Source organism: Oncorhynchus gorbuscha, linkage group LG04 (assembly GCF_021184085.1).
Source record: "Oncorhynchus gorbuscha isolate QuinsamMale2020 ecotype Even-year linkage group LG04, OgorEven_v1.0, whole genome shotgun sequence".
Classification (NCBI taxonomy): domain Eukaryota; kingdom Metazoa; phylum Chordata; class Actinopteri; order Salmoniformes; family Salmonidae; genus Oncorhynchus; species Oncorhynchus gorbuscha.
The window spans coordinates 8390630-8415361 of record NC_060176.1 but is presented as its reverse complement, the minus strand read 5'-3'; the positions used below and the strand labels follow the sequence as shown (position 1 = coordinate 8415361).

The 24732-nt window shown below is 41.7% G+C and overlaps 1 protein-coding gene across 1 annotated transcript in view; it reads right to left on the bottom strand.

The window, feature by feature from the left end:
* Positions 1-24065, bottom strand: part of LOC124033594 (granule associated Rac and RHOG effector protein 1-like) — a 44481-nt gene extending 20416 nt beyond the window's left edge. Inside the window, 1 exon segment of the mRNA XM_046345673.1 lies at positions 24005-24065. The gene's annotated coding sequence lies outside the window, so the exon portion shown is untranslated.
* Between the last annotated feature and the right edge of the window lie 667 nt (positions 24066-24732).

The window sequence follows — 24732 nt, the reverse complement described above, 5'->3', positions numbered from 1 at the left end:
TTTTATTGATGTATTATATGAAGTTAAAGTGTTCATTCAGTATTGTTGTAATTGTCATTATTACAAACAAATATCAGCGTTGAAAAATCATAAAAATCAGTCTAATGCAGATGTAGAAGCACGGTGACAAGGGAAAAACTGAAAGGCAGGAACCTTGGAAGAAACCTGGAGAGGAACCAGACTGAGGGGTGGCCAGTCCTCTTCTGGCTGTGCCGGGTGGAGATTATGAGTACATGGCCATTAAAGCCAGATTATTCTTCAAGATGTTCATAGATGACCAGCATGGTCAAATAATAATCACAGAGGTTATAAAGGATGAAACAGGTCAGTACCTCAATTTCCAAGTGAGCAAACTGGTTCCAAAAACCATTACACCTAACAGTTCTCATTATAACCGAAGGTCAAATTTAGCTCCTTATGTTTTCTTTTGGAAAAAAGAGACGAGCAGTCTACTTCAAACATGGTGCTTTGAGAGAGGTAGTCTAACTAGTGAAATGAGCAGTCTCTCCTGTCGCAAAATCCCATGGATTGCAGTGACTGCGGTAACTGCCAGATGCCCCACACTCCCTGCTGCTTAAAATAAGGATATTAAGGCTACCGGAGGAAACAGGAACCGGACTAGCCGGGTCCAGCCCAAAAAGGTCCTAAATCCTAGAAACTGCTCAACAGAAAAGGGAAGTTACATCAGAGGTCTATGAATCCAATAAGGAAACTGTTGTGAAATACAGTAGGACTCAGGTCATAACAAAAGGAGGCAGAGCCCGCCAAGTATTGTGATGAATAAACAAAGCCAATATTGCCTCTGATATTCTCATTTTGACTTATAAAACCATGAAGTGTAGGCTGTCAGGTTTGTTGTTCTGACTCCAAAAAGTGAGTTTGTGGGTCTTGGTGTCCTGCTGACAAGATAAGACGCCCAGCCAGCCATCACAACATTAACAAAAAGTTACATTTGTGTCCAAGTGAAACACTGCTGACCTGCCTGCCTAAGGTCTGGCTAAGATGAGCAGGTCAGGCCGGGCACGGCATCAATATTGATGTGACCCGTCCCACTATCCTCTCTATTGGCAGCCAAGCTTCTTGTTCCAATGCGGAAAGTATTAGAGCATACACCCAAACAAACACGTAATAGGAGGGTCCCCAGTCTGTGCTGCTGGCTCAGTGCCCGGTTTAATGTCCTTCCTTTGGCAGGGTGCACTCAGGGCTAATGTTAGTGCCGCCTCCACCCCTCACTGTGTATCTCAGCTGCTGCTACTTGGACAAGGAGCTTAGGTTTCCTGAAGCAAGCTCTGTCGCCAGATACAAAATGAGCTCCCAAGTATGAGTTACCTGTCATAGATCTTCAAGGAATTTGTCAGCACTAAAATAAAAAGTCAACTGAAATGTAAAATAATGGCACATGCAGCATATAACAAATGTGTATCCATTACTCTTTTCAACATCAACGACTAAAGGTAGCCTCATGGTGGTGGACAGGGCAGCTGTTCCTCAAGCTGACAGCTCCTTCTGCCACTGAGGCACCAGGCCCACTGAAGGCAGGGTACAACCACATGGCCACCATTAGACAACCCCTCAGTCTCCGCTCATGAGGTCTATTTCAGCCTACTCGGCCAAACAGCTGCCATACACTAGACAGTACCATACCGCTTTTAGGACTCAAAGTTTCAGCTCAAAAATTCTCTCTACATCTGTTGCCAATGAAGCAAAGGAATGCTTTTCCCCCAGAATGTTCTTATGTGGATTCAAAGAAGAACACTTTAAAAACAGGTAGAGCGACCATTTCAATCCCATTGTACCCTTTTAATAAGTATGTGCCCCATTTCATTGAGATTCTACTTCAAACATTTATAGTATCTAAGGTAATGGGTATCAACCTAAATATGCAACTAATATGACAAGGAAACATTTCTCAAAAAAAAGCAATAAGCACAAATTGCTCTACAACAATTAAAATGAGCAGGAACCAATAAAATAGAAGATATTACTAGTATTTTGTAGGTAAACATTCTTACATAGTCACATTGTAGATGGATGGGATATGGGGTAGCCTAGCCCCAGACTCCGTGGCAGCAGACAGGTCAAATGTCAAGCCAAGTGGCAGGACAAGTGCTGCAAGCAACTGTGTGACAGGAGCAGAGTCAGGCTCTGCCTGCCCAGAAAACACAAGGAGGGCATTGTGGCAAGCACCGGCCTCCTCCATACCACCACCACAACAAAAAATAATAACACCCTCAGCCAGCTGCAGCAGGATTATCTAAGAAAAAAGGGCAAAATACAGTCTATGATTTGAATGTTTATCTTCAAAATACGTAGAATACGGGAGAGTCCCAGCCAGCTGCAGCAGGATTATCTAAGAAAAAAGGGCAAAATACAGTCTATGATTTGAATGTTTATCTTCAAAATACGTAGTATACGGGAGAGTCCCATTCTGAAATGAGGTTGGCTAACTGGCTGTACGCTAGTAGGCCTAGATATTATAACATGTGATATAATAAGTTTATGCCTGTAACAATAGCAGGCTGGCTGCTGAAACAAAGGAGGGGATATGCTTGGACACCAAAAAGGTCTGAGACTCCTAACTATGTAATCTTACATTCCGTCGCCAACAGTGCACTTGTTTATGTAGCTCGAAGGACAAAATGTTGGCCCTGGTGTTTAATCGTTTCCTAGACAAGTAATAAGGAGATGCTCATTTTCAAATTGTTAACTAAAAATGTCCTACCGTCTCACACATACCGGAACTTCCCTTTCACAATGTTGACAAACTGGTATAGGTGGCTTGGGTAACTATTTGAAGGCAAAACGCAAACGTAATTCATACAAGCGGTCAGAGGCAACTTCAACCCAACAACTACTTACAGGATGTATGGAGAAACCAAAATTACTTTATAAAAGGATTCCTACAGTTCACTACAACTGAGTTATAAAAATAAACAAAGATCCGAATTGAGGCATGCTCAGATAAAGCTCTTATCAATGGTAGTCATGAGTAAAGCTCATGAACTGTGTTGGGCATAGATAGAAGCACAACACCTAGCCCTGTCCTGGAGACGACAGTGACCTCCTGACTCGAGCAGCTTCCTATTCAAAGCCTTCTAACTACAGCTCCGTTTCAGCAACAGGCCAATAGCGAACGGGCTCACATTTCACAGACCTCGAGGCACAGCATTGGAGGGAGTTCTGCTGGCTAGCCTAGCGGATGGAGTTTGAGTTTCTCTTCTACATAAGCAGCATGACATCTGTAAGCCTCCTTGAATAAGGCAATGTTATTCTTAAAAAAGGGGGAATGTGTGTCACATGAAGCTACTTTTATCCCCATATGTAAAATGGCACAACTTGAAGGCTACAGAAGCACAAAATTGGATGTCATATCCATTCAAGACATACCATGGAAGACACAAATGGCTCACTTAAAAAGAGTAAGGTCAAAAGGTTATGATTTGCCAAACACCATTTTCTTTTTAGCCAGGACAAAAGTAAGATTTTCTATTTAACTCCAGGAGTGGACAGGATATGGGGTTCCTATGGAAACAGAGCCCATTTATTGACTTTCACAGATTTCCCATTGAGAAAAATCTGATATATCATTCCTCTTACTACACAGAATGAGAAACCTACTGCCCTTTGGTAAATAAACCGTATACTTATGTAGCCAATACTACCCTTCTCACAACTGTTACCTACCATGATTTACAGATGACAAACATCTGCCATTAAATTTGTACATGATGTACATACTAACAGTGAGTAACTTCATTGACAACACTTCCATGCATCACACTGGGGATGAAGCAAAAAACAAAACATACATGAATGAAACTTAAGTCGGTCTCAGATCAATTGTCTAGGACCATGTAAACCTCCCCTTTCATGTAAACCTCCCATAAAAACATCCTGCTTTTAGGGAAAGTGCATAATTTTGTACATGTATGAAACTGCGAGTTTGACTAACTCTAGTCTCCTTCCTTAGGGTGTCCAGGGTCCTTCCTGTGATCATTTGTATGTCGGAGGAGGACTGCTGAGCTCAGTTCTAGAGACTTTAAAAAGGACATATTCCAAAGAATGGAAATAAAAATTAAATGTCAACACCATCTAAAATTGAATTTCCCCCTCCAGAAATGAGCCCAATAACATATTGGTTAAAATATATACATTAACATATTGGACCATGCATGCTATGAGCAATAAACATTATCACCTGTAGCCCAAATGATGCAGCATAGTGGCTATAAATACATAGGCTGAAGCATGGGTCTTATCCATCTCTACTTAACCCATTGCACACATATTCATATTCTGTTCTTATTCACTCCAATACATTTTATGGGTTTCTAATTACATATTAAGTATGTAATTTAAGAGCGCTGTGCCTAACACCTCGATCACACCGACAGAGTCTGGAACACTGTTTGCCTTGCAGCAGCAGTGCGTTCTGTGTGGTGCATACGCTGCGTCAAACTGCATGCGTAGACTGATGGACAGAAATGGTAGCAGAAGGTGAATGTTGAACATTTGTTGCACAGATATCCAGATGCTGTGTACCATTTTGCGCAGTGATGCTAATCAGCGTGATCAATGTGTAAACCATGCTTAAACCTCTGGTTGTAACTGCATTTTTATAATGATGCTGCAAGCAATTTTAAGAGCAAAGAAATAAATGCGGTAACGGTAGGGATGTGCCAAATTACATTTTTTAATAAGTTTACCGTTTAAAAGACACACACTGCCTTTGGATTACAGCCGTATTCTAAAATAGATTAAATAGTTTTTTCCCCCCAGTAATCTACACACAATAGCCCATAATGACAAAGCAAAAAGAGAGTATTTTTTATATTTGCTCATTTAAAAACTGAAATGTGACATTTACACAAGTATTAAAGACCATTTATGCAGTACTTTGTTGAAGCACAGATGTTCGACTCCGGGCTATGGCTGGGCCACTCAAGGAAATTCAGAGACTTGTCCTGAAGCCACTCCTGTGTTGTCTTGGCTGTGTGCTTAGGGTCGTTGTCATGTTGGATGGTGAACCTTCACCCCAGTCTGCAGTCCTGAGTACTGTGGAGCAGGATTTCGTCAAGGATCTCTACACTTTGCTCTGTTCATCTTTCCCTCGATACTGACTAGTTTCCCAGTCCCTGCCGCTGAAAAACATCCCCACCACCATGCTTCACCAGATAATCTTGTTTCCTCATGGTCAGAGTCCTTTTAGGTACCCTTTGGCTAACTCCAAGCGGGCTGTCATGTGTCATTTACTGAGGAGTGGCTTCCGTCTGGCCACTATCATAAAGGCCAAATTGATGGAGTGCTGCAAAGATTGTTGTCCTTCTGAAAGGTTCTTCCATCTCCACAGAGGAACTCCAGAGCTGTCAGAGTGACCATCAGGTTCTTGGTCACCTCCCTGAACAAGTTCCTTCACCCCCAATTGCGCAGTTTGGCCAGGTGGCCAGCTCTAGGAAGAGTCTTGGTGGTTCCAAACTACTTCCATTTATTTCTTACATTTTTTAACCCAGGTAGGCTAGTTGAGAACATTTTCTAATTTACAACTGCGACCTGGCGAAGATAAAGAACAGTAGTTCGACACATGCAGAGTTACACAAGGAATAAACAGTCAACACAGTAAAAAATAAAAATCTATATACAGTGTGAGTGCAAATGAGATAAGGGAGGCAATAAATAGGCCATGTGGCGAAGTAATTACAGTATAGCAATTAGACACTGGAATGGTAGATGTGCAGAACATTACTGTGCAAGTAGAGATACTGGGGCGCAAAGGAACAAGATATATAAATACAGTATGGGTAGTTGAATGGGCTGTTTACAGATGGACTATGTGCAGGTGCAGCGATCTGTGAGCTGCTCTGACAGCTGGTGCTTAAAGGTAGTGAGGGAGATGTGAGTCTCCAGCTTCAGTGATTTTTTCAGTTCATTCCAGTCATTGGCAGCAGAGTACTGGAAAGAAAGGCAGCCAAAGGAGGAATTGGCTTTGGGGGGGGACTAGTGAGATATACCTGCTGGAGCACGTGCTATGGGTGGGTGCTGCTATGGTGACCAGTGAGCTGAGATAAGGCAGGGCTTTGGCGACGAGTATGAAGCGATGGCCAGCCAATAAGAACATAAAGGTCTCAGTTGTGGGTATTATATGGGGCTTTGGTGACAAAACAGATGGCACTGTGATAGACTGCATCCAATTTGTTGAGTAGAGCGTTTGATGCTATTTTATTGATGACGTCGCCAAAGTCAAGGATCGGTAGGATAGTCAGTTTTACAAGGGTATGTTTGGCAGCATGAGTGTAGAATACTTTGTTGTGAAATAGGAAGCCAATTCTAGATTTAATTTTAGATTGGAGATGTTTAATGTGAGTCTGGAAGGCGAGTTTACAGTCTAACCAGACACCTAGGTATTTGTAGTTGTCCACATATTCTAAGTCAAAACCATCCAGAGTCGTCATTCTGGACGGGCGGGCAGGTGAGGGCAGTGATCGGTTGAAGAGCATGCATTTAGTTTTACTTGCATTTAAGAGCAGTTGGAGGCCCCCCGGAAGGAGAGTTGTATGCCATTGAAGCTCGTCTGGAGTTTTGTTAACACAGTGTCCAAAGAAGGGCCAGAAGTATACAGAATGGTGTTGTCTGCGTAAAGGTGGATCAGAGAATCACCAGCAGCAAGAGCAACATCATTGATATATACAGAGTAAAGAGTCTGCCCGAGAATTGAACCCTGTGGCATCCCCATAGAGACAGCCAGAGGTCCGGACAACAGGCCTTCCGATTTGACACACTGAACTATCAGAGAAGTAGTTGGTGAACCAGGCATGGCAATCATTTGAGAAACCAAGGCTGATGAGTCTGCCAAGAAGAATGTAGTGATTGATAGAGTTGAAAGCCTTGGCCAGCCTTGGTCATTTAAGAATGATGGGAGGTCACTGTGTTCTTAGGGATCTTCAACACTGCAGAAATGTTGTTTTGGTACCCTTCTCCAGATCTGTGCCTCGACAATCCTGTCTCGGAGGCCTACGGACAATTCCTTGGACCTCACGGCTTGGTTTTTACTCTGACATGCACTGTCAACTGTGGGACCTTTATATAGACAGGTGTGCCTTTCCAAATCATGTCCAATCAATTGAATTGGACTCCAATCAAGTTGTAGAAAAATCAAGGATGAGCAATGGAACCAGGATACACCTGAGCTCAATTTCAGGGTCCATAGGAAAGGTCTGAATACTTACAGTACCAGTCAAAAGTTTAGACACACGTACTCATTCAAGGGTTTCTCTTTATTTGTACTATTTTATATATTGTAGAATAGTGAAGACATCAAAACTAATGGAAAAAAATACACATTTGGAATCATGAAGCAACGATTAGGCGATTAGGCCTGGCTCGCAGTTGGCGTTCCAATTCATCCCAAAGTTGTTCGATGGGGTTGAGGTCAGGGCTCTGTGCAGGCCAGTCAAGTTCTTCTACACAGATCAACAAACCATTTCTGTATGGACCTCACTTTCTGCATTGTCATGATGATAAAGTGAAAGGGCCTTCCCCAAACTGTTGCCACAAACTTGGAATCACAGAATTGTCTAGAATGTCATTGTATACTGTAGCGTTAAGGTTTAACTTCACTGGCACTTTTTTTTCTCCTCCAAAACTTAGTTGGCACTAAGCATTCAGGCAGGTAGCATTCTCTTTGCATCCGCCAAACCCGGATACATCCGTCGGACTGGCAGATGGTGAAGAGTGATTAAAATCACTCCAAACGCGTTTCATTAGCGGTGAGCTTTACACCACTCCAGCTGACGCTTGGCATTGCGCATGGTGATCTTTGGCTTGTGTGCGGCTGCTCGGCAATGGTGACCCATTTCATTAAGCTGACGAACAATTTTTGTGCCAACGTTGCTTCCGTTCTGTGAGCTTGTGTGGACTAACACTCTGCAGTTGAGCTGTTGTTGCTCCAAGACGTTTCCACTTCACAATAATAGGACTTTTACAGTTGACCGAGGCAGCTTTAGCAGGATACAAATTTGCCCACCTGACTTGTTCAAAGGTGGCATCTTATTACAGGACCGCGTTGAAAGTCACTAAGCTCTTCAGTAAGGCCATTCTACTGCCAATTTTTGTCTATGGAGATTGCATGGCTATGTGCTCGATTTTATACACCTGTCAGCAACGGGTGTGGCTGAAATAGCCTAATAAACTATTTTGAAGAGGTGTCCACATACTTTTGTATATAAAGCTCATCTTGGTCAAATTGGTCTTGCTTGACTCACACATTCACTGAAGTAACCTAAAATTCACCTCTTCCTCTGGTCCTCAAATTTCCCCAGGCCTTTATGGCCTATCGTCTACTTAGACTAACATGGAAAATATGGTTTGATAACTACACTGCAATTAATAATTCAATTAATAATAAAAACTGTTTTTCAGTTTGGGATTTTTAACATTAAGGATCCCAATTTCCTTCTAACGTTCACACCCATAGTAGCAAATGGGATCCCCCTCCTTTTAACAAAGGCCAAAACTTATTCAAAAGTGTCTTCCCGCAATTGCATTAAGAACTGTTGTACAATGACTGCTTGTCAGAATACATGTTTCCCTCCCTTTGGCTCACGCAAATTGAATGCACCTTGAGAATAATATATTTCTAACACACAAGCAGACTAGGTAAATAGGTCAACTGTTGTCGGATTTTGTTTTAATAACATTACATGGTAAAAACAGGAGCAATGGAAAGTCACATCCTGAGTGATGAAGTACAGGCTTTGAATTACATCGCCAGCCGCAACAGTAGGCTATACAGCGCTGTTTGAGTTGAGCATTTTAGACAATTTAATAACCCTTCATCTGAAAAATGGAGTGTCAGAAACAATCATGGATGTCAGTTCAGCGCACACACTACATACTGAAGCATGGTTGTTCTATGTCATCTACAAAAGAAGCGACCTCTCCAGAATCCATATGAAGGAAATCAGTCGCAGTGCCGAAGAACTTTAGCCCCTCTTGACAGACTCACAGGGAGGAAAATAGCTGAGCAGGCTTGCACTGGTTTCCCAGGATTCAGCAGGCTGAGATTTCCCCTCTGGAAGCCCCTTATGACAGTCCATTACCCTCAGTTCACCATCCCCCATACTAGAGACTGACTGCGCAACAGTCTGGATTTGAGGTGTCTGAGACATATTACAATGCTACAGTGGCACAAAAAAAGTAGGTGAACCCTTGGGAATTACCTGGATTTCTGCATAAATAAAAATGTAATTGTATATTTTCTTAATCTAAGCCACAACTATAGATAAACACAGTTTGTTTAAACTAATAAGACAAACAATTATACGTTTTCATGTCTTCATTAAACAGTGTAAACATTCACAGTGCAGGGTGAGGAAAGTATGTGAAGCCTTCGATTTAATAACTGGTTGACCTGACCCTCCTTTTTGCAGCAATAACCTCAACCAAATATTTTCTGTAGTTGCGGATCAGACCTTCACAACAGTCAGGAAGAATTTTGGACCATTCCTCTTTACAAAACTATCAGTTCAGCAATATTCTTGGGATGTCTAGAATGAACCGCTCGAGGTCATGCCACAGCATCTCAATCGAGATGAGGTCAGGACTCTGAATGGGCCACTCCAGAAGGTGTATTTTCATCTGTTGACGCCATACTATTGGTTTACTTTGTGTTTAGGGTCGTTGTCCTGTTGCATCACCCAATTTCTGTTGAGCTTCAAATCGGCGGACAGCCTAACATTCTCCTGCAAAATGTCTTGATAAACTTGGGAATTCATTTTTCTGTCCATGATAGCAAGCAGTCCAGGCCCCGAGGCAGCAATGCAGCTCCAAACCATGATGCTCCCTCCACCATACTTTACAGTTGGGATGAGGTTGATGTTCTGTGCCTTTTTCCTCCACACATAGTGTTGTTTGTTCCTTCCAAACTAAACTTTAGTTTCATCAGAATATTTTCCCAGTAGAGCTGTGGAACATCCAGGTGCACTTTTTGCAAACTTCAGACGTGCAGCAATGTTCTCCCATGAACACCACTCTTGTTTAGTGTTTTATGTATTGTAGGCTCGTCAAAGATGTTTGCATGTTCCAGAAATTTCTGTAAGTCTTTAGCTGACACTAGGATTCTTCTTAACCACATTGAACATTCTACTTTCTTGCAGTCATCTTTGCAGGACGGCCACTCCTAGGGAGAGAAGCAACAGTGCTGAACTTCATTTATAGACTATTTTTCTTATCATGGAATTATGAACATCAAGGCTTTTAGAGATACTTTTGTATAAAGCTGGAAAGGGTTACAAGTCAACGATTCTTAATCTTAGGTATTTTGAGATCTATTTTGTTCAAGGCATGGTTCTCACATCAGGCAATGCCTCTTGTGAATAGCAAAGTCAAATTTTGAGTGTTTTTTTTATAGGGCAAGGCAGCTCTAACCAACAACTCCAATCTCGTCTCATTGATTGGACTCACTGTTAACCGACTCCTGACTCCAGTTATCTTTTGGAGAAGTCATTAGCCTAGGGGTTCACGTAATTTAAACATTCAGTGTAGGTTGTAAAAAGTATGTATTTTTCTTGTCTATATTGAATACAATAATTTGTGCGTTATTAGTTTAACCTCTAGGCAAGGGGGCGGTATTTTCACGTCCGGATGAAGAGCGTGCCCAAAGTAAACTGCCTGCTACTGAGGCCCAGAAGCTAGGATATACAGTGGGGCAAAAAAGTATTTAGTCAGCCACCAATTGTGCAAGTTCTCCCACTTAAAAAGATGAGGCCTGTAATTGTCATCATAGGTACACTTCAACTATGACAGACAAAATAAGAAAAAAAATCCAGAAAATCACATTGTAGGATTTTTTATGAATTTATTTGCAAATTATGGTGGAAAATAAGTATTTGGCCACCTACAAACAAGCAAGATTTCTGGCTCTCACAGACCTGTAACTTCTTCTTTAACCTGTTGCGACGAGCCATCCCGGATCCGGGATCGTGAATACAGCCTCAAGCTCATTACCATAACGCAACGTTAACTATTCATGAAAATCACAAATGAAATTAAATCAATATGCTAGCTCTCAAGCTTAGATGATTTTTGATAACAACACTCATCTCAGATTTTCTAAATATGCTTCTCAACCATTGCAAAACAAGCATTTGTGTAACACTATTGATAGCTAGCGTAGCATTTAGCGTTAGCATTCAGCAGGCAACATTTTCACAAAAACCAGAAAAACATTCAAATAAAATAATTTACCTTTGAAGAACTTCAGATGTTTTCAATGAGGAGACTCTCAGATTGCAAATGTTCAGTTTTTACAAAAATATTATTTGTGTTGACAAATCTCTCCGTTTTCTCCATCACGTTTGGGTTATTTTTTCCAAATTAACTCCATAATATCGACAGAAACATGGCAAACCGATGTTTAGAATCAATCCTCAAGGTGTTTTTCACAAATCTATCGACGATAAATCCATCGTGGCAGTTGACTTTCTCTTCTGAAGAAATGGAACACACATGGACCTAGAGATTACGCAATAATTTCGACACAGGACACCGGGCGGACCCCTGGTAAATGTAGTCTCTTATGGTCAATCTTCCAATGATATGCCTACAATTACGTCACAATGCTGCAGACATCTTGGACGAACGGCAGAGCGTAAGCTCGTTCACGGCACATTCACAGCCATATAAGGAGACGATAGAAAAACAGAGCTTCAAAAATTCTGCTCATTTCCTGTTTGAGTTTCCTCTTGGTTTCGCTTGTAGCATGAGTTCTGTGGCACTCACAGATAAAACACTGACGTTTTCAAAACTGCAAAGATATTCTTTCCAAAGCTGCCAATTATATGCATAGTCGAGCATCTTTTCGTGACAAAATATTGCGCTTAAAACGGGCACGTTTTTTTATCCAATAATGACATAGCGCCCCCATAGGTTGAAGGGGTTAAGAGGCTCCTCTGTCCTCCACACGTTACCTGTATTAATGGCACCTGTTTGAACCCGTTTGAACTCCACTATGGCCAAGACCAAAGAGCTGTCAAAGGACACCAGAAACAAAATTGTAGACCTGCACCAGGCTGGGAAGACTGAATCTGCAATAGGTAAGCAGCTTGGTTTGAAGAAGTCAACTGTGGGAGCAATTATTAGGAAATAGAAGACATACAAGACCACTGATAATCTCCCTCGATCTGGGGCTCCACGCAAGATCTCAACCCGTGGGGTCAAAATGATCACAAGAACGGTGAGCAAAAATCCTAGAACCACACGGGGGGACCTAGTGAATGACCTGCAGAGAGCTGGGACCAAAGTAACAAAGCCTACCATCAGTAACACACTACGCCACCAGGGACTCAAATCCTGCAGTGCCAGACGTGTCCCCTTGCCTAAGCCAGTACATGTCCAGGCCCGTCTGAAGTTTGCTAGAGAACATTTGGATGATCCAGAAGAAGATTGGGAGAATGTCATAAGGTCAGATGAAACCAAAATATAACTTTTTGGTAAAAACTCAACTCGTCGTGTTTGGAGGACAAAGAATGCTGAGTTGTACCAGAAGAACACCATACCTACTGTGAAGCATGGGGCTGTCATTGTTGAAGTGTACCTATGATGAAAATTATAGGCCTCATCTTTAAGTGGGAGAACTTGCACAATTGGTAGCTGACTAAATACTTTTTTACCCCACTCTACATATTATTATTAGTAGATTTGTATAGAAAACACTGATGTTTCTAAAACTGTTTGAATGACGTCTGAGTATAACATAACTTATTTGGCAGGTGAAACCGAGGACAAACTATCCAGGATTTTTTTTTTTTTGAGGTGACAGTGTTTTCTATGTACTATGCTTTTCTATGTACTAAGGCACTATGCATTTCCTGTCGCTTTCACTGGATGTCAAGTCTTTAGAAATTGGTTGATGTTTTTCCTTTGTGTAATGAAGTAGGGCTGTTTAGAACGATGGTCGAATCTAGTATACTGTTGTGGTTGGGGAGCGCGACCTGAAAGCTCGCGCCACTTTGTTTTTAATCAGCTATTGAACGCAGTTTATCCAGTCTTAAATTTAAATGATTATTTACGTTTAAAAAACAAATTTGTATTAGGAAAGTTGTTTGAAATGTTTGGACAAAAGATTACAGGTAACCTAGATATGTTGTAGTCATGTTGCACGAGTTGGAACCAGTGTTTTTCACGATCAAACTCGCCAAATAAATGGACATTTTGAAGATATAACGACGGAATTAATCAAACAAAAGGACTATTTGATGTTTGTGGGACATATTGGAGTTCAAACAGAAGAAGCTCTTCAAAGGTAAGGCATGAATTATATCGTTATTTCTGAGTTTTGTGTCACGCCTGGTGTTTGTTTGATGGGGTGCTGTCCTCAGATAATAGCATGATTTGCTTTCGCCGTAGAGCCTTTTTGAAATCTGACAGTGGCTGGATTAACAAGAAGTAAAGCTTTAATTTGGTGTATAGCACTTGTGACTGTATGAAAGCTAAATATTTCTCATTTAATTTGAATTTGGCGCTCTGCCATTTCACAGGATGTTGTCAAATCGATCCCGTTAACAGGATTTGATCCCTAAGACGTTTAAGCACACTAGGTTTGTCTAGTGTTGTGACTTAGATAAGATTTGATGTAATCCAGGTAATTCCAAAGGGTTCATATACTTTTTCTTGCCACTGTACATTTGTGTTATGTAACCATCTTAAGTATGTGTAACTACAAAAAAGGTAATTGGGGAATCATGAATTTCGCTTGATATGGAACCTTCAGGAAATTGCTTGTGCATTCTGAAAGATTCCCTGCTACTAGCTAGACTAATGTATCAAAAACATCAATGAATGATCAATTCCCCCAAGAATGCTAAATTTAAGACCAAGAAAGCTATCAGGTCAAGACTAGCTGTGTGTCTGACAAATGGAAATTCCTCCTGAGACGCAAATGTTGTACCTTCTATTTGGCCTAGATTTGAACAGTCCATGGGTAAGTCAAAGGGGGAAAATAGCCTTGTAGCATCTTGTACTAAGCCTGACCTGAAAGTGAATGACAGCTCTAGCCTTTGATTTTCAATAGCTGGAATGATGCCCAGACACACATGAAGTAAGATTTATTGTTCAAAAGGTATAAGTATAAGCTGTTTAGGAATAGGCCTAATTCATCTGTATTGGTGTCAGGAAACTGTTAATATCCAAGGAAGGGATGTTGTTGACACTTACTCTGCCTACGTATAACCTCCACAAAAAGAGTCCTAGGACTTCTCTTTCAGACATTTTGAAAGTTGTTATTGGCACTGCCACTGTCAGAGCCTAGGCAATGTGGCTGTGGCATGCATGCAGCCTATTCCTCAATGTGATTTTTCTGCCAATAAACAGAAAAGCCACAAATACACAGTACCATGTATAGGACATGCCTAACATTAATTATCTACAAATATGAAGCACAGATTATGTATGAAAATCATTCTCCTGACAAAAAAATACTATTACAGTTAAATTTGATGTAGTCTACTTAGCCTACTATATGGGAATAGAGCAAAAATGAATTGTTTGGTCTCCAGATAAATCTAATTTAGGGTTAGCACTGATTAGAGGGCAGAGGTTTAAATATATGTCATTGAGAAATACAGGATGAAGCAAGTGAGGATAAATTGCACTTGTATGGCTTCATTTCTGACCCAGAAGCCCCAGCCTTCACATGTCTGAAAGACATTGGAAGTTGAATGATTGTCAGACCCTCAACCTAGCTGATTGGAGGGACTAGATGGAACAAATCATCTATCAAGCTATTGCAGATCTGTGAACACCCAAGGGGAAGGGAATGCGGTTTGAAATGGGACCTGGTTACTGTCTTTCTAGGGGTAGTTTTCAAGAGGTTCAAACCTGGGTAGCATTAGTTGTTCCTTCCTGCTACACCTGTTTTTTCTATGACATTCTTGAGTGCTGCTTCCCTCAGGATCTAGGAATTTATCTGAGAAACTAGCCCTCAGGGGCCATCAATCAGACACTCCAGTGAAAAATTGCAAAACAAGTCCTGCCACTTTTGCTAAAAGCTGCCATCAAACTTAACACAGAAACCTCTTCATGCTTACCTTACATTGTAGTGGTAGTCTATATTTCATAGCCAGAATTAGGTGAAAACAAAAAACCATGGAACACTAGAATCATTCCTGTTCATCTGGGATTCATTACATCCCCCCTCCCCCATCAAAGATTCCATTGTGACATTCTAAACTCTGATGAGAGTCTGAGAGAACAGCATATTCTAAGCATTGCAGCATGAGCAACACTAGAATGCTTTGTTAATGGAAATATCACTCTGGTTCGTCCAGTTGAAAGAATAGACAAAGCCATGAGACAAAAGTCAAAAATAGATCATCTTGTGACTATTGGGCTCATGGGCTGACTTGCTCACATGTTACAGGAAACAAAATTAAAAAGGGATCTGCTGATCAATACATTAGTTACACTGACAACAAAAACTAACAACTGGTCCATGGTCTGGGACAGGGCTGGTCAGGAGTTGGATTAGTGGTCAGGGAGTGTACACAGACATCTGCAGAGCAATGCATTTCTTTCCATAGCAACAGAGCTGTGACATAAATCAACAGGGATATCTGCGATAAGAGGGTTTATCTATGTCAAACATGATGCAACAAACATGATGCAACAAACCAGAGCTTCTCAGTAAGTGTTAGAAAGACGCAGTCTGACAAAGTCCTCTCTCTACAGGCAAACAAATCCAGGTGACTATTAGGCCAATTGCCAAAATCTGCATAAAGAAAACGACTGCATTTTCACCCAGTAGTGTCTCCGCCAAACTGACTTGATGCAGATAAAAATCAGCGCATGGTGACATTTCACATATAGTGCAGTCGGAAAGTATTCAGACCCCTTCACTTTTTTCACATTTTGTTACGTTACAGCCTTATTCTAAAATGTTTTAAATAAAATTGAAAAAAACTCAATGACAAAACAGGGTTAGATGTGTTTGCAAATGTATTAAAAATAAACAGAAATACCTTACATAATTACTCAGACACTTTGCTACGAGACTCAAAATTAAGCTCATGTGCATCCAGTTTCAATTGATCATCCTTGAGATGTTTTTACAACTTGGGAGTCCACCTGTGGTAAATTCAATTGATTGGACATGGAAAAGGCACACACCTGTCTATATAAAAATGGTCCCACAGCTAACAGTGCATGTCAGAGCAAAAACCAAGCAATGAGGTCGAAGAAATTGTCCATAGAGCGCCGAGACAGGATTGTGTCGAGGCACAGATTTGAGGAAGGGTACCAAAACATTTCTGCAGTATTAAAGGTCCCCAAGAACACTGTGGCCCCCCATTATTCAATGGAAGAAGTTTGGAACCACCAAGACTCTTCCTAGAGCTGGCCGCCCGGCCAAACTGAGCAATCGGGGAGCAGGGCCTTGGTCAAAGAGGTGACCAAGAATCCAATTGTCACTGACAGAGCTCCAGAGTTCCTCTTTTGAGATGGGAGAACCTTCCAGAAGGACAACCATCTCTGCAGCACTCCACCAATCATGAGAAACTAGATCTGGTCTGATGAAACCAAAATTAAACTCTTTGGCCTGAATGCCAAGCATCACGTCTGAAGGAAGCCTGGCACCATCCCTACGGTGAAGCATGGTGGTGGCACCATTATGCTGTGGGGATGTTTTCAGCGGCAAGGACTGAGAGACTAGCCCGGATCGAGTCAAAGACAAACAGAGCAAAGTACTGAGAGAACCTTGATGAAGAGCACTCAGGTTCATCTTCCAACAGGTCAACAACCCTAAGCACAAAGCCAAGACAATGCAGGAGTGATTTCAGGACAAGTCTCTGAATGTCCTTGAGTGGCCCAGCAACAAACCGGATCGAACAGCAGACCTGAAAAAAATGTAAAAACTTTTTTTTGCTGTGCAGCAACACTCCCCATCCAACCTAGCAGAGCTTGAGAGGAATGAGAAACTCCCCAAATAGAGGTGTGCCAAACTTACAGCATCATGTCACCATGTCAAACAATTGTACCTAACTTTCCTGTTTCCATCACAGCTGTTATGATTATTTTGATTAAATTATACAGAGACTTTACTTGCATAAAAACAAGGTTAAAGTCAAGTCACTCCATAGAGGAAGATTTCTTCAAACTGCTTGCAGTAAAACAAACTACTGTTAAGTAGAGTTCGACCAATTAATCGGAATGGCCAATTAATTAGGCCCGATTTCAAGTTCATAATCAGTAATTGTCATTTTTGGACACTGATTTTGCCAACTTTTTTAAATATTTTTTTTACACACCTTTATTTAAATAGGCAAATCAGTTAAGAACACATTCTTATTTTCAATGACGGCCTAGGAACGGTGGGATAACTGCCTTGTTCAGGGGCAGAACGACAGATTTTCACCTTGTCAGCTCAGGGATTCAATCTTGCCACATTACAGTTAACTAGTCCCAACGCTCTAACCACCTGAATACATTGCACTCCACGAGGAGCCTGCCTGTTACGCGGATGCAGTAAGCCAAGGCAAGTTACTAGCTAGCATTAAACTTATCTTATAAAAAACAATCATAATCACTAGTTAACTACACATGGTTGATGATATTACAAGTTAATCTAGCGTGTCCTGCGTTGCATATAATCGATGCAGTGCATATTTGTGAAAAAGGACCGTCGTTGCTCCAATGTGTACCTAACCATCAATGCCTTTCTTAAAATCAATACACAGAAGTATATATTTTTAAACATACATATTTAGCTAAAAGAAATCCAGGTTAGCAGGCAATATTAAACCAGGTGAAATTGTGTCACTTCTTTTGCGTTCATTGCACGCAGAGTCTGTGTATATGCAACAGTTTGGGCCACCTAGTTTCCCAGAATTGTACATAATTATGACATTACATTGAAGGTTGTGCAATGTAACAGGAACATTTAGACTTATGGATGCCACCCGTTAGATAAAATACGGAACGGTTCCGTATTTCACTGAAAGAATAAATGTTTTGTTTTCGAGATGATCGTTTCCGGATTCGACCATATTAATGACCTAAGGCTCGTATTTCTGTGTGTTATGTTATAATTAAGTCTGATTTGATAGAGCAGTCTGACTGAGTGGTGGTAGGCACCAGCAGGCTCGTAAGCATTCATTCAAACAGCACTTTTGTGTGTTTTGCCAACAGCTCGTTGCTGTGCTTCAAGCATTGTGCCGTTTATGACTTCAAGCCAATCAACTCCCGAGATTAGGCTGGTGTAACCGATGTGAAATGGCTAGCTAGTTAGCGGGGTGCACGCTAATATCGTTTCAAACATCACTCGCTCTGAGCCTTGCAGTGGTTGTTCCCCTTGCTCTGCATGGGTAACGCTGCTTCGAGGGTGGCTGTTGTCGTTGTGTTCCTGGTTCGAGCCCAGGGAGGAGCGAGGAGAGGGACGGAAGCTATACTGTTACACTGGCAATACTAAAGTGCCTATAAGAACATCCAATAGTCAAAGGTTAATGACATACAAATGGTATAGAGGGAAATAGTCCTATAATTCCCATAATAACTACAACCTAAAACTTCTTACCTGGGAATATTGAAGACTCATGTTCAAAGGAACCACCAGCTTTCATGTTCTCATGTTCTGAGCAAGGAACTGAAACGTTAGCTTTCTTACATAGCACATATTGCACTTTTACTTTCTTCTCCAACACTTTGTTTTTGCATTATTTAAACCAAATTGAACATGTTTCATTATTTATTTGAGGCTAAATTGATTTTGGTTACACCAGCCTCATCTCAGGAGTTGATAGGCTTGAAGTCATAAACAGCACAATGCTTGATGCACAACGAAGAGCTGCTGGCAAAACGCACGAAAGTGCTGTATGAATGAATGTTTACGCGCCTGCTTCTGCCTACCACCACTCAGTCAGATACTTGCCTGCTTGTATGCTCAGTCAGATTATATGCAACGCAGGACACGCTAGATAATATCTAGTAATATCATCAACCATGTGTAGTTAACTAGTGATTATGATTGATTGTTTTTTGTAAGATAAGTTTAATGCTATCTAGCAACTTACCTTGGCTTACTGCATCCGCGTAACAGGCAGTCTCCTTGTGGAGTGCAACGGGAAAGAGGCAGGTTGTTATTGCGTTGGACTAGTTAACTGTAAGGTTGCAAGATTGGAACCCCTGAACTGACAAGGTGAAAATCTGTCGTTCTGCCCCTGAACAAGGCAGTTAGCCCACCGTTCCTAGGCCGCTGTAAAAATTAAGGATGTGTTCTTAACTGACCTGACCAGTTAAATAAAGGTATATATAAAAACTTATTTTTTTAAATAAATAAGGCAAATCGGGGCCCAAAAATATTGATTGTTATGAAAACTTGAAATCGGCCATTCCGATTAATCGGTCGACCTCCAGTGTGGTGCAAAGACAACAACCTCAATAAGACCAAGGCGATGATCGTGCACTATAGGAGAAAGATAAATCCACGATAATCGAGAATTTCAATAAGAATCTCTACGGCTGGCCATGCTTTCACCTGGCTACCCCTACCCCAGCCAATAGCTCTGCACCCACGCAGCAACTGGCCCAAGACCCCCCCGCTTCTCTTTCACCCAAATCCAGACAGCCGATGTTCTGAAAGAGCTGCAAATTCTGGACCCCAACAAATCAGCTTGGCTAGACAATCTGGATCCTCTCTTCCTAAAATGAGCCGCTGCCATTGTTGCAACACCTATTACTAGTCTGTTCAACCTTACTAATGATTGGAAAGAAGTCGAGGTCATCCCCCTCTTCAAAGGGGAGACACTCTAGACCCAAACTGCTACAGACCTATATCCATCCTGCCCTGCCTTTATAAAGTCTTCAAAAGCCAAGTGAACAAAGATCATTGACCATTTCGAATCCCACCGTACCTTCTCGGCTATGAAATCTGGTTTCCGAGCTGGTCATAGGTGCACCTCAGCCACACTCAAGGTCCTAAACGATATCATAACCGCCATCGATAAAAGACAGTACTGTGAAGCCGTCATCATCGACCTGGCTTAGGCTTTCGACTGTCACTGCATTCTTATCGGCAGACTCAACACCCTTGGTTTCTCTAATAGCTGCCTCACCAACTACTTCTCAGAGTTCAGTTTGTCAAATCGGAGAGCCTGTTGTCCGGACCTCTGGCAGTCTCTATGGTGGTCCCAACAGGGTTCAATTCTCGGGCCGACTCTTTACTCTGTAAATATCAAAGATGTTGCTCTTGCTGCTGGTGATTCTCTGATCCACCTCCACGCAGACGATACCATTCTGTATACATCTGGCCCTTCTTTGGACACTTAACTAACCTCCAAACGAGCTTCAATGACATACAACTCTCCTTCCGTGGCCTCCAACTGCTCTTAAATGCAAGTAAAATAAATGCATGCTCTTTAACCGATCGTGGCCCACACCTGTCCGCACGACTAGCATCTCTGCTCTGGACGGTTCTGACTTAGGTATTTATAGTTGTCCACATATTCTAGGTGTCTGGTTAGACTGTAAACTCTCCTTCCAGACTCACATTAAGCATCTCCGATCCAAAGTTAAATCTAGAATTGGCTTCCTATTTCACAACAAAGCACCCTTCACTCATGCTGCCAAACATACCCTTGTAAAACTGACTATCCTACAGATCCTTGACTTCGGCGATGTCATTTACAAAATATCCTCCAACACTCTACTCAGTAAATTAGATGCAGTCTATCACAGTACCATCCATTGTCACCAAAGCCCCATTTACTACCCACCACTGCGACCTGTATGCTCTTGTTGGCTGGTCCTCGCAACATATTCGTCACCAAACCCCCTGGCTCCAGGTCATCTATAAGTCTTTACTAGGTAAAGCTCTGCCTTATCTCAGCTCACTGGTCAACATAGCAACACCCACCCATAGCACGCCCTCCAGCAGGTATATTTCACTGGTCATTCCCAAAGCCAACACCTCCTTTGGCCGCCTTTCCTTTCCGTTCTCTGCTGCCTATGACTGGAACGAATTGAAACTTTAAAATAAATATAAATACACACACACATTTAATCACTCAAGTTGGACGTATATCTCCCTCACTAACTAAGCATCAGCCGTCAGAGCAGCTTACCGATCGCTGCAGCTGTACACAGCCCCTCTGTAAATATCCCATGCAACCACTTTTTCTGCTCGTTTGCACACCGTTATTTTTCTACTTGCACATTCCATCTGGACATATCACTCCAGTGTAAAGTGCTACATTTTTATTACTTTGCCACTGTTGGCCTATTTATTGCCTTACCTCCTTACTTCATTCGCACACACTGTACACAGGTTTTTCTATTGTGTTATTGACTGTACGTTTGTTACACATGGGATAAACTCTGTTGTTTATGTCGCACTGCTTTCCTCCATCTTGGCCAGGTCGCAGTTGTAAATGAGAACTTGTTCTCAACTGGCCTACCTGGTTAAATAAATGCATAAAAAGAGGGGAGAGCATGCCCCCATGAACATCGACGGGGCTGTTGTGGAGCGGGTTGAGAGCTTCAAGTTCCTTGGCGGCCACATCACTAAGGATGGCCCACACACACCCACACAGTCACGAAGAGGGCAAGGCAGCACCCCTTCCCCTCAGGCTGAAAGGTTTGGGCATGGGCCCTCGGGTCCTTCGACAACGGCACCAACGAGAGCATCTTGACTGGCTGCATCACCACTCTGTATGGCAAATGCACCACCCTTGACCTCAAAGTGCTACAGAGGGTGGTGTGGACAGCCTAGTACATCACTGGAGCTGAGCTTCCTGCCATCCAGGGCCACTATATCAGGAATGCAAAATTGGCAAAGACTCCAGGCAGTCCAGGCAGTCAAGCCACAGACTGTTCACTCTGCTACCGTTGGGCAAATGGTACCAGAGCATCGGTTCGGGCTCCGAGACAGCTTCTACCCTCAGGCCATAAGACTGCCGAATAGCCAACTAATGGTACCCAAACTATCTGCACTGACCCTATACGCAAGCACGCACACTACATTGACACTCCCACAAAACCTCCCCCACACACACTTAAACACTCATAATTTCCTGCTGCTCTGTTCTATACTCTTATTATTATCCATCATGATGCCTAGTCACTTTACCCTGCCTTCATGTACATATCTACCAAAAATACCTCGTACCTCTCTGCACATTGATCTGGTACTCCCTGTAAATACTGTATCGACATTCGTGTGTATTTGATTCCTATTTATAATTTTATTATTAAACGGCATCGTTGGGAAGGACTCCTAAGCAAACAAGTATTTCACCGTAAAGTCGTATTTGGCACGTGACAAATACGATTTGATTCCAGTTTTTCGATACTGTACTACTGGCCTATATCTTTGCAAAATTTGCCAAATTCTCAATCCAACTAATCATGCAATACCCAGATCAATGTAGAATATCGAAAACAACGGTGCAGCATTATTGATGTCATCTATCAAGCAAGCGACCAAATGCAAAGGATAGTAAGGGCTACTCCCGTTCTGAGGATGCAGCAAGCTTGCTCCGGCTGTCCCTCACTGGTTAGCTTGCTATAACACACAAGCAAATGTTGATGAAAGCGAAACATAATGCAACCTAGATATACTAGCACGTCTAAATACCGATAGATCACGAGCATAAAGTCTAGATAACTAACTACAGTAAGCAGATATGAGCTCGGAAGACCAGTTGTGGGAGGTAGATTTTTTTTCAAGTAAAGAGGTCGCAAAATTGCCCACCCGGCTCGCTAATTACACTAGATTTTACCTACTATAAATCGGTGATCCTCTTTCAAATCCGACCAGCTTGGTACTAGTCGGTTGTGTGGTCAGTTCAAGTGAGCCGAGTTATCCACCTTTGAAGCATAGAAAAATGCATAGACGTAGCTCGTAGGCTAGTATTTATGAATCTGATCACTATTTAGCAGGAAGGTGCAACATAATCTCCGCAAGCGCAGTACGCCGGTTTCATCGAAACTCATGCAGACAACACGGGGCACTATGTTGCAAGCTATTAATACGGCCCTTTAACGCCCTAAACTACAACGAAATCGCCTGTCAGGCTCGAGTGGAGAAAAAGTTCGGCAACATAGTTACACAAAATACATGAGAATATCACTGTAACAAACGCTATTCGGTTTGGAAAAGCATGCTTTATTTTACCTTTATTTAACTTTGCAAGTCAGTTAAGAACAAATTATTATTTACAATGCCCGCCTACCCAATGACCGCCTACCCGGGTCTGCCCCTTGTTCAGGGGCAGAACGGCAGATTTTTAACCTGTCAGCTCGGGGATTCGATCCAGCAACCTTTCGGTTACTGGCCCAACGCGCTAACCACTAACCCCCATAAGCCACACCCAAAGATCTAACGTTAGCAGCCAAGTAACTAGTAGGCTGTGAATTGTCAGAGTACCATAGACTATTAGAAGGGTTCCATACCCATTGTAAACACGTTTGCCCCCTCCTTAGACAAGTTTACCTATCTTAGTTACCCTGACCCTCGAAAGACACTAACTTAAATTGCCTCGCTGGAAGGGCAAACAGCATATTTGCAAAAATAATGTCCCAAAACCAATCAATCATATCACACTAGGTAACGTTAGCTAGTCTACATGTATATTATTTCAGGGATATCTTAAAATAAATACTAAAAGCCAGTTCACTACCAAGCATTCATAGTTTGAATGTCTTAGAACTTCTTGCAACGGATACTAAATTGTAGGTTTCTGGTTAGTAGCTACTGAACGGTCACATAACTCCCAAAGACCACAGCGAACTAGCTAGTTATTGACAACCAATGTAAGCGTTAGCTATATAGGTACTGTAGCTAGCGCTCTGCGACACGATTTCTTAAAAGCTAGAACACAAAAAAACAAACCTAATACAACTGTTACACTAGGATACTATTCCTTGTTACAACAACTGTTGTTCGTGAAGGGAGTAAATTTGTTAAGAGCTTTCAGATAAAAACGTTTTTAATCAAAGTGCAGTTGATAAGCGCATCACTTACCAGCTAGCTAGGCATCCACCCTCTTGACAGCGAATGAAGTCTGTATACAACGGATGTGACGTTTCTCTATAAAAACCAGAGCGCGTGAGCTTAACTACGAACATCGCTTGATCACACGGATCAGACACACTCAAAACCTCGAATTCGATCTGAAGTGAATGCTAAAATGAAAGCGTCAGATATACAAATATTTTTATAACATCATTACTTCATCACAAAGATTATGTTTTATGTAGATAATATGGCATGACATCAGTTACAAATTCAAGTATGGAAGAACAATACATTACGCTTTTCATAACTAACGTTATCATTATTTTAATCGTTTAGGTGTATTTATAAACAATCCCACTGAAACAGTAAAACATGTTTTTGTTACAAGAATCGAATTGTCGCACAAGGAATATTTATGTATTTTCCGTGGAGTTATCCGCCCTCTAGTGGTCTTTTTAAACTGAATAGGTGAAGTATCACTTATCAAACACTAGCGTGCGACAAAGATTCGACACTAACATGTCTCCCACTGGACGAGACGCACTTAAGGTGGTCCACACATTGATGCTGTTCTAATAATATAATTATCACCCGGAGCTACAATATTCAGCATGAATTGAGATTTCCCTTGGTCCTATGTTTAAAAACATAATTTCAAAAAAATAGGATCACATCTGGAGGCAATTAGAGTTTATTAATCGATTTTAATGGTGTGCACTGACGTTTATGTAACT